We start from the raw sequence: 12,034 nt of genomic DNA, 5'->3' as shown, positions 1-12,034 counted from the left end.
AATATCAAGAGAAATGTGTCTCAGTGAAGCCACCTCAGGCCACTCCAAAGTGACATTCAGTGATTAGGTCACATTGTAGAGATGAATAAACACTTTACTTTTGCTTTGTAAATGTTATAAAGACCCAAAGAAGTGTTTGTCAGGGTCTTGTTACATAAGACCAATTGAACAATTCATAGACATATCCTTTACAATATCTAAATTATATTGTCGTATCTCTCTATATATACATATATACAGTATATTGTAAAAAGGGACAAAACAGAGAGAAAAAGGTTTAGGGATTCCTCCCGTATATTGGAATAAGTGGTAGTAATAGCAACTCTAAAGTAGTCATGCGAGACTGAATTGGAAGGTGGAGTGTCCGGATCTTTATAGGTGGTGGGCAAGAAGAGAAGGGTCTGAGGCAGAAGTGAGGTCAGTAGGGGGTGTGGTCTGGCAGCAGAAGTGGGTGGAGCTCTAGTTAGATTTCCCTTCTAGTAGTCTGCGAAAGAGGGAGAAAAGGCCTTAGTGCAGCTCATCGACCCTCAGTCAAGCCCTTAGACTGCCTCTGCTGTATATTGTAAAGGACGACTGGGACCCCCAAAGGATAGAAGGATGGGTGAAGGCAGCTACTTTTGGACACTGCCTCCCCCAAAACACTAGATGGCAGTTCTCCTGGAGTGTAGCGGTTTACCCCAGGGCATCCTGAGACTTGCAGTTCGGTTTCTCAGCCCTGTTGGGTACCGTAGGTGCTGCCAGGAGGAGTTGTGAGAGGACCGGAGGAGTCTCTTACAGTAGATGGGGTATCCGTCTCTGTGCTGTGTGGTGTATTGACATGATGGTAAAATGACTTGTTAGTATGAAGGAGTCACAGGTCTTATGCTAAATATGGAATATCAAGAGAAATGTGTCTCAGTGAAGCCACCTCAGGCCACTCCAAAGTGACATTCAGTGATTAGGTCACATTGTAGAGATGAATAAACACTTTACTGTTGCTTTGTAAATGGTATAAAGACCCAAAGAAGTGTTTGTCAGGGTCTTGTTACATAAGACTAATTGAACAATAGGTTTACTTTTGCAGTACCTAAACTAAAGTGCTACCAACATTTCATTTATAAAGATTTACTTTGCCTGTATGTATCAAGCAAAATGTAGAAGGGCATTGTGGGGCTCGCCCACCCCATAACCCCTGCCCTCAGGGGCACGCTTTACGCTAGCATCTTTGCATCTCTGCCGTTTGTGTTGTAAGTCGGGGTCAGGAATGGGCTGAACGCGCGCTAAGGAGAGGCGAACGGATCAACTGCTGAGTTGCCTCTAGGTGCTACTGAGCTGCGTGTTCTGCATATTGTGCTGCGCGTCGATCATTTAAAAGCCTGAGCAGCTGTCCTTTTGTCTCACTTACTGGTCTTGTGGGACGTTAAACTATCTCCGACAAATTGTTTGTAAGTAGGGCATGACGTGCAAGAAGTCTCAACAGCAACAACAACATCATTTATTTCTATAGCACATTTTCATACAAACAATGTAGCTTAAAGTGCTTTACATGATGAAGAAAGAGTCTCGCGGGACTTCAAAGTGTCTCTCTGAGAAGATCACGTCTCAACCCAAACATTTTTTCTATATAATAGATAGACATATTTTTTTCAATCAAACAAATACTATTAATGTAACAGATGCACTCATTCACAACAAAATTCAATACAGAGAAAAACAAAGAAAAATAGAAATACAAATGTAGAAAGAAAAAGCAAAAACAAGATTCAGTTCAGAGATGTATTTATTTTTTTTAAGATTTAAAGTATATTTGAACCTTTAAAGCCAGTTCCCCATTTTTGGTCCTGTACACACCAAAGCCTGCCTGCCTGTGATGTCTTGGGGTCAGTCTGTCTGGGGTGAGGCCTATTTCTAGGCAGGTCCTGGGCTGGTCTCTGGGTCTTTTTGGGGGTCTATTCACAGACTCTTTTCACCACAGCTGGTTCTGACATTTCTTCCCATCCCCACTCGAGATAAGAACGTAAGAGGTTAGCTGGTGCCTTCTGTGTTAGGAGCATGTAATGGGTCATCTGATAATGTTGAAGCAGACTGACGCAGGCACCCTCAGCCCTAATGAAGGCACTCGGAGTCTCAGGACAGACATCAGGATTAAGTTTTATTGTATGACGCGCATACAGACTCACTTAGGATGGAACAATGAGCCCCCAGAAGTGGGCACCTTTTACTTTTATAACAATTCTTACCATTTCAGACATTATCCTTCCTCATTTGATTTCTAGTATTACATTGCTTTAGTCCTGCCTCTAATCAACTCCACCAATAATTCTAAGTTAAGGTGGTGTCAAACCCCGCTCTGTCCATCTTATCTGTTTGATAAGGACTATCCTCTCCCCCTAGTATATCTCACCTTGCTTGCTACAATGAGTTCACATTTCCTTCTCTAAGTGAAGCACCCTTTCTTTGGCTCTCTAGCACATCTGACCTTTGGCTTATGAAAAAGTAGTGTTTTCTGACTCATACAAAATAATAAAGAATAGTTAGTGTCACACACGTGTGATTGAGAGGCAGCTAAAGGATCTGAATAATGGTAGATACATGCCAGACCAGGAGTTGGGCGAAGTTCACTGATTTTTTTTCTCAATCCTCTGCAGACCATCCATGAGAAATCCTGTACGGTCCTGGCTCCACTGATGACATCACTTCTGGTTCCGGGCCCAATGATGTCACTTCTGGCTCCTGCCCTGATAGATAGATAGATAGATAGATAGAAAGGTGCTATATGATTGATAGATAGATAGATAGATAGATAGATAGATAGATAGATAGATAGATAGATAGATAGATAGATAGATAGATAGATAGATAGAAAGGCACTATATGATAGATAGATAGATAGATAGATAGATAGATAGATAGATAGATAGATAGATAGATAGAAAGGTGCTATATGATTGATAGATAGATAGATAGATAGATAGATAGATAGAAAGGTGCTATATGATAGATAGATAGATAGATAGATAGATAGATAGATAGATAGATAGATAGATAGATAGATAGATAGGCGCTATATGATAGATAGATAGATAGATAGATAGATAGATAGATAGATAGATAGATTAAAAATGCTATATGATAGATAGATAGATAGATAGATAGATAGATAGATAGATAGATAGAAAGATAGATAGATAGATAGAAGATAGATAGATAGATAGATAGATAGATAGATAGATAGATAGAAAGATATAGATAGATAGATAGATAGATAGATAGATAGCTATATAATAGATAGATAGATAGATAGATAGATAGATAGATAGATAGATAGATAGATAGATAGATAGATAGATAGAAAGATAGATAGATAGATAGATAGATAGATAGATAGATAGATAGAAAGGCGCTATATGATAGATAGATAGATAGATAGATAGATAGATAGATAGATAGATAGATAGATAGATAGATAGATAGATAGAAAGATAGATAGATAGATAGATAGATAGATAGATAGATAGATAGATAGATAGATAGATAGACATTAATTGTAGTATACTTTATTGATACTTTATTAATCCCCAAGGGGAAATTCACATACTCCAGCAGCAGCATACTGATAAAACCAATATTAATTAAAGAGCAATAAAAGCGCAGTGCCAATTAAAAAATGTGAAATGGGGAATGCAAGGCGGGTATAACACTCTATAATCTTGTGTAGTGTTAACGTTTACCCCCCGGGTGGAACTGAAGAGTTGCATAGTGTGGGGTCTCCTCAGTCTGTCAGTGGAGCAGGATGGTGACAGCAGTCTGTCTCTGAAGCTGCTCCTCTGTCTGGAGATGATCCTGTTCAGTGGACGCAGTGGATTCTTCATGATTGACAGGAGCCTGCTTGGCACCCGTCGCTCTGCCACGGAGGTCAAACTGTCCAGATCCGTGTCTACAATAGAGCCTGCCTTCACTTCCTGCCTCAGCCTATAAAGCCGCCATCTTTACAGCCTTAAATCAGTTCTGTTTTGGACTCTGACTTGTGAACAACTCACAACAATTTTCGTTATTGCAGCCAGGGCAAAATAATATATGGGTGGCTGCCCCAAACCTTTTTATTTTGATGTCTTTGGCTCATTTTTATGACAGTAGGCATAAGTCTTACATCTTAATGCTTAGTATAAAACGCTGCTTACTTTCTCATGTGCTTATAATTCTTTTCTAGTTCATTCAAATGACCAATTTTAAGAATACAATTTTCTATAATATCGTGATCCACAGCTTTCCATCTTTTCATTGTCTATGGCGGCACATGGTCTGTTTTTTAGTATGTTGCCCCTTATGACAGACCGCTTTCCAGAGCTCTTCTATCATCATATTCTTACAGAGTGATCATTTTCAGAATCTGACGGGGACATTTTCAATTTAGACTTTAACGACCCTAATTGTCTGTTGTCGATGATGGGGTGATTCACGTGAGGTCAACCAAAGCACTCGAAGAAAACGCATGGAGAACATGTACACCACACACACACACACACACACACACAGAGGCAGGGATGGGGCTTTGGATTCAAGCTCAAAACTTAGAGGATGTGAGGCAGCAGCATTAACCACTGCGCCTCCCTACTGCTCTATTTCTATAAAAGCAAAGTGTGACTTTAGATCTGAGAGGACCTAAAGTTAAACGACTCTGAACGCCTCGTTCTTCTACCATCAACAGGAGAAATGTGAGCTTCCAGGACTCCAAAGCTGCGTCTTCTGTCGATCACAGGAGGGTTTGGCTCCAGCCTTGTTTGCTGCAGGCATCCACAGTGTGATTGGAATCAGCTTTGAAGTGTCATAGCCTGGGGCAGCTCAGATCTGACAACAGGCAAGTCATTCTCCAGGCATAAACGGATTTTGTAGTATCTGACTTTAAGGTTTGACAGCATTCGAGTTTCCCTGAGTAAACATTTATGAAAGAGCCACCAAAGCGCCAGGCACAAAACTGGAGCACCTCGAGGACAGACCTTAGAAATTCATCAGCGTGTGTTAAGGGGACAGCAAGTCAAGAAGACTGGCGGGATATAAGAGGAGGGGTGAACGGACCGGGAATAGGCATGTGGCTCAGAGGAAAGGCTGCTGGACCACCCAGTCAAACACCCCTCTCTGGAAGGAGGAACTGACCCTGCAGAGCACAGTTCTGAGGTCCGTCACTGGACACACAGGGCAGTTGTGGGCCTGAGGACCAATGGGGTGAAGTCTCTTTAAAGGATGAGTTTGGTATCTTTAAGTTGAACTTATGTCTTCAGAAGAACAAGACAAGACAAAGCCATGGGGTACCTTGTATAATTAAAATGAATGATAAAAATAATAATAATAATAATAAAAAGCTTGTTAAATGAAGTGTGAGTTGTCTTCAGATCAGAGTCCTATTAGGTGACTGACAAAGACGGCGGCTCCTCTTGTTATGACGTAAGCTTGCAGGAAGAGGCGGGTCCAGGTGAGCGGACCCCGAAAGTGACATCAGAGGCGGGGGTCAATCTTCCTTTCTGTAAAAGTAGAGGCGCCAACCCCTGGAATGGCAGAGAATTGCCATCACCAAAGCCCTTAAACTGTCTGCCCTGCACACACACGTGACACATGGTGTATAATACTATATATGCGTTTGCCACCCGAAACTGTGCTCTACTGGGGATTTGAACCCAGGACCTTGGAGCATATATATATATATATATATATATTGTAAAAGATGCAACAACAAGCAGCATAAAGGTTTGGGGTTTTCCGGCCCCTTATATTGCAGACAATCCACAATTAATCAAAAAAATAATAGGTCAAAATGTAAACACAACAGTTCATATGCGCGACGCCGAAGATGGCGTCAGCGGCCATTTTATGTAGGAGTAGCCGGAAGTGGAGGAATGCTGGGAAGGAACCGTGAGGGAAGATGGGATTGATGACGTCAGGAACAATGGCAGAGGAAGGGTGGAAGTAACGTGCTGAGTGCAAATGAGGCTTATGGTGGCGGAGCGTCTTTTTTCCTGGAAGAAAGCAAAGAAGAAAGGTTAGTACCCCGCCACTCCCTGCCGGCGAACGTCTTCCGAAGCGTGTTAAGGTCCGTCCGTGGTCTCCTATTCGCACGTGCGTGACTATATATATATATACCTGTATATATATGCCGCGGTGCAGCACTTCACTGCCAAGTGCAGCTCATTTAGTTTTATGTTATGCTGTTTGCTTGCCAAGAATAATTTGGGTTTCACTATACGCTTAATTTATTTCAACAATATAATTCATCACATTTTTATGATCTACAATATAATTAACTGAATTTTAGTGATTGGATTATTTCATTTTTTAGTATATATTGTAATCATTTTTATTATGTCTTTATTTTCAGAGATCCTGGGATTGGCTCCTAGGATATAGCGGGTTGGCTGATGACTGACTGACTGACTTTTACTTGTGGATTGTTTTATCATCCTTTTTATGTTGGTTTTCATATTTACAGTAAGTCAAGAAGCACGTTTTGCACGTTACAAAGAAGTAGTAGAAGAAGATGGAAATTGTAAGGTGACCTTCCTAGTTATGTATATAAAAAAAGAACAAAATGCATTTAAAAAAATGCATTGTCAAAAACACTTAGTCCAGTTCAGCCCTGGACAAAAACAATGAGATGATAAGCAAAATCACAAAAAAGTACACGGGACCAGTTAACAAAAGACGCATGCGCACCTTTAGGAGGATAAATGGAGCTCGGGGAAAGAAACCCACAAGGACACAAGGAGAACATCAAACATCACATAGACAATAACTGGCCACAGCTGTTAATATAATATTAAAAATACTATTTTTTTTATTATTAATTATTAATGTTAAGATTTAGCTACTAGCTTGTCACCATAAGATACTATATATATATATATATATAATGTGGCAGATGGCTGGGACCCGTGCCCGGCTGGGACGTTTGGAGAAGAGAAGGAGCGGGAGAGGGACAATACCTACCCCGGGACACAAAAGGGCATCCACCCTGGTTTACATCAGGGCCAAAGGGCACCGGGATGACTACGGATCCTTGGACTGCAACACTTTCACCACACCAGGAAGTGCAGCTGGAAGAGGAAGCAGGTACACCCGGAATGCTTTCAGGTGTCCATGCAGCACTTCTGCCACACCAGGAAGTGCTGCAGGAAGGTCATCACGGAGCACCTGGAGCACATCTGGGGTATTATAAAAGGGGCTGCCTCACTCCATTCGAGGAGCCGGAGTTGGGAGGCAGAGGATAGAGCTTGTGGGAGAGGAGTGGAGGTGGCAGAAGAATAAAGTAAAGGACTGAGTTTATTGTAGGTTTGTGCATTATTGTGTGATGCTGTAGAGACAAGGAGCAAAATAAACATGTGGGTTTTGCAACTTGTTACGGTGTCTGTCTATGTCAGAGCTGATCTTTTCACTACATATGTGGACCACCAGGGGGCGTGCCAGCCTCCCTACTCGACACAGACAGGAACGGACGCAAGTGTAGGTAAAACACACCTTCACTTTCTTATTGACGTGGGAACAGCTTCTCCCTGCTTCCCACCCTTACAGCACAGCTCCTCACTACAGAACCCCAGGTTCTTTTCTTCCTTTTGCCTTTACACACCGCCACTCCTCCTCTGGAAGCTTCATCCTCTTCCACCCAACTCTGACTCCTGGAGTAGTGGCTGCTGACCCCTTTTACCAGGAAGGTGCTGCAGGTGCTCATTGACCGGCTTCCGACAGCACATCCGGATGTGGCAGAAGTGCTGAAACACAGAGCACCAACTGAGTCCAAGCGCCCCAGCAGGGTGAAGCTTCCAAGCTCCAAACCTGTGGCTGTAGAGCAAGCCAGGGTGACTGCCCTCTAGTGTCCCAGGGCAGGTAATGCACAGAATACAGTCTCTTCTTTGATCCTTCCACTACAGGGGCCATCTGTCACACTATATATATATATATATATATAGTTACAGTGGCATGCATGAAAGGCAGCTAAAGGGCTCAGAAGAAGGTAATTCTATGCCAGAACAAGGGGTGGCAGAGTGCACTGATCCTTTCTCTTTTTTCCCTTTCAGATCAGCCATGGGATTCTCTGCCTGGGCCCGATGACATCACTTCCAGTTCTGGGCTCAATGACATCACTTTCGGTTCCTCTCCAGATGACATAATTTCCCCTGTCCAGCTTTAAAACGCCACCATATTCCTCCTGTTACCTCAGTTGTGTTTTGGATTCATGTATGTAAAGACCTGTTATTCAATTTTGCCTTTATTGCAGCCAAACTTTCAAGTATATGAGGTGGCTGCCCCAAAACCTTTTGTTGTGTCGTGGCGTGCCATTTCACTATGTATATATTGTAAAAAGGAACAGACGCGACACATGTAAAAAGGTTTGGGGCAGCCACCTGTATAATATTCCTGGCTGCAAGTGGTTTTTTAAATAGCACAGAGCTGTTCGTAATACTGAGTCCAAAACAGAACTGACAAGGGTTGGAAAAGATGGCGACTTTAAGGGATCAGACCGGAAGTGATGTAGAGGAACTGGAAATGATGTCCTTCTAACGTCATCCCGTGAGCCAGAAGTGACATTCTTTTGGGTGCCGGAACCGGCATCATCAGCACTGAATCAGATAGGTTTGCCCGTGGCTGGTCTGTATAGATAACAGGACAAGGTTTAGTGCACCACACCACCCCCTGGCTTGGCATGGAATTACCTTTGCTTAGTCACAATATATATATATATATATATATATATATATATATATATATATATATATATATATATATATATATATATATATATATAATATATAAATATAAATAAATAAATATATATGTATATTTAAATATAGATAGATAGATAGATAGATACTTTATTAATCCATATATGTGTAGGGGTGGGCAAAAGTGGGTTTACAGTTGTTCATTTGGAAACAGACATGCAGGTTATGATTATTACAATAGCTTTATTAACTCAATAGCTTTAAGAAAAAGAAGACAAATGAGTAGACAAATAATACAAATAAATAATACAATAATTAATAAATAAATAAAAATATAAGAATAAGCTCTGTGCTTTTTGTTTACTCAAAACTGTAAACCTACCTTTGCCCACCTCTGCATGTATTGTCACACCCGTGTGTATAGGAAGCAGTCAATGGGCTTAACTAAGAGTGAAACTCAAAGGCTGATGAAGTTCACCAATGCCTTTTCTCCCTCCTCTGAATGATCATCTGACAGGAAAACCACCTGAAGTCCAACCAGGTTTCAGCTTCTGACCAGACCACACCCTCCTTGTGACCTCATTTTCAACTATTCCCCATTGGACACTCCTCTTCCACACAGCCAATTACAAAAACAGCCCCCTGCCTTTCCCTTACAGTCACATTCCTGACTCAGTCTCAATCGATCACTCAGTGGCAAGACCACTAATTTTCAAAAGCACATTATAATATATGGGAAGGATCCTAATCCTGTATATATTTTATATATATATATATATATATATATATATATATATATATATATATATATATATATATATATATATATATATATATATAGTGAAAGAAGCCCGGACACAAACAGACACTGGAAACACAAAAGTCCCAAAACACACACCTTTTATTTCTCTTCTGCACAGCATAGTGCACCAATCACCAATTGCTCAGTCCCTTTTACTTCTTCTGTGCCACTTGCAATCTCCATCCTCTGCCTCCCAACTCCGGCTCCCTGTTTGGAGTGAGGTGACTCCTTTTATAATGCACCCGGATGTGCTCCAGGTGCTCCCTGACCTTCCTGCAGCACTTCCTGATGTGGCGAAAATTCTGCATGGGAACCCAGAAGCACTCTGGGTGTACCGGGTTCCTTTTCTGGCAGCACTTCGTGGTGTGGTGGAAGTGGTACAGTCCATGGCTCTGGAACCATCCAGGCATCCCCTGGTGGTGGCCACGGCCCCCCACAAGATTGAGCTTTCAAACTCCGTATCCGTGGCCCTGATACAATCCAGGGTGGCTGCCCTCTTGCGCCCTGGGGAGGATATTGTCCCTTTCCCGATCCTTCCCTTTTCCAGTGGGGCAAGGTCCCCGGTCGTCTGCCACTATATATATATATATATATATATATATATATATATATATATACAGTATATATATATATATTGTGGTCAAGGAAGGAATGTCAGGATGTCAGGTCCGTAAGGTGAAATGTTGGAGCACCACCCCTGTTGACCAGAGTAAAGGATCTCCTCACTCAACTGATGGCAGATGTTATTCTAGTCATGTTATATTCTGGTGACTACAGTTTTTGTTTCATTTTCATGCCATTGTGTATTGTTTTTGTTTCCACCATTAAGTAAATTAGGAAGGTCACATCGGCATCCCAAAATGTATCTTGGTTTGAGCCTGTCATTCCCTCAGATGACCCCAACGGGCAGTGCCCAGGACTTTGTCTAATATACAATAGCCACATTTTACTCTGGGATTGCCGTCACTTGATAATTTTCAGAGGTTGCTTACTCCTTTAAAAATCGCAGAAGTAAATTAATACTGAAAAGAGCCGAGAAATCTGTATGCAAATGAGCGCATGTTTATTAGGGAGCAGATGTTGCGTATCAATATTTATGAGGCTGAGCGCCGGACACTCGGAGCTGCCCTTGCCCTGGCGAGCCTCCACTCCCTCCCTAGATGTTCATGGTTGTCTTGTTAAAGTCTGAAGACTAATAGGAGAGGACGCCACCGGCTAGGAGGGTGACCCAGATGGCCGAAAGACTCCACTGTAAAAGCTTCACTTTGAGACGTCTTTTTTGTGGCATCTGATGGCGGATTTTTGAGATTCCTGCTAGGGTTTTTTTTTAAATACAGCTTTTAAATTGGAAGCTAAATAAACCTGAGGTCTATGGATTTGACCCATTTCTATCTATAATTTTGGATGAGGGAGGTCATTAAGGCAGAGGGCAGGCATTGTCCCAGTAGGGTGATTTAATAAAGTAAATGCCCTTCCCCTAACACCTGCATCTGTATTAGCACAGTAGCTGCCAGCGGTGCCATACTGTGTAAGATGGCACTATTGAACATCAGAATGTGAGCGATTCTGATCCAACCAAACCCTAAAGGCTTAATTACCTCATACCAAAAGAGCCTCATCAGGTCTTACCCAGAGGCTGCCAGTGCACGACTTCAATCACTGATACCAGGAGGCTCTTTATTTATAGGAATTAGTTCAATAATTGTGATTGAAAAATTACATTCTTTCTTTGTTTTTGTTGTAATGAACCAATCTATCCATCCATTTCTTGGAACCGCTTAGGCTGTCAGTGTCGTAGACTTGATGGCCCACGACTTTGAACCCAGCACTGCCAGGGGGCTCACCGTGTGACACAAATCCTAGTGGCATTTCTGTATTAAGGACCAGGGGTTGGCACAGCCCATCAGGTGTTGTGTTAAAGCAAATTAATATGCTTCTCTATGCCTTAACCTGCAATTGCTCTGTCCTGGGTATTAACCTGGGGTCCTGAGTTTGTTTGTCATGCGGTGGGCGCGCCAATGTGCTGTATCTGCCTCCTCCTCCTCCTCCTCTATGACTAAAATATTTAGAACAACCCTCACCTTTGACTTGTTAAGCATTTTTTTTTCAATTTTATATCATATACTCAATACAATTCCTCCTACAGAAAAACATTTTTTCTTATAATATTTGAAATGTTCCACATGCCAGCTGCTGCAATCCTATTTCCAGGTGAGGGGCTTACCAATTAATTAATTAATTAATTTGATGTGTATAGCACTTTTCTCACTACTCAAAGCGATTAGACAGAAGGGAACCACTTCACCCACCTCCAATGTGCAGGACCCACCCGAATGATGTGACGGTGGCCATTATTGAGCCAACACACTCACCACACATTAGCTATTAGGCGGTGAAGACAGAGTGAGAGAGAGAGAGAGTGAGAGAGAGAGCTAGCCAATTAGAGAGAGCAATTGGCCCTGCAGTGTTCTCTATACCCTTGTGTTTGCGTGTGTGTGTGCGTGTGCATGTGGGTGTGTGTGTGCGTGTCATGATTAGGGCTAAA

The sequence above is a fragment of the Polypterus senegalus genome, chromosome 12 (assembly GCF_016835505.1).
Source record: "Polypterus senegalus isolate Bchr_013 chromosome 12, ASM1683550v1, whole genome shotgun sequence".
Lineage (NCBI taxonomy): Eukaryota > Metazoa > Chordata > Cladistia > Polypteriformes > Polypteridae > Polypterus > Polypterus senegalus.
This window is presented reverse-complemented; position numbering follows the sequence as displayed.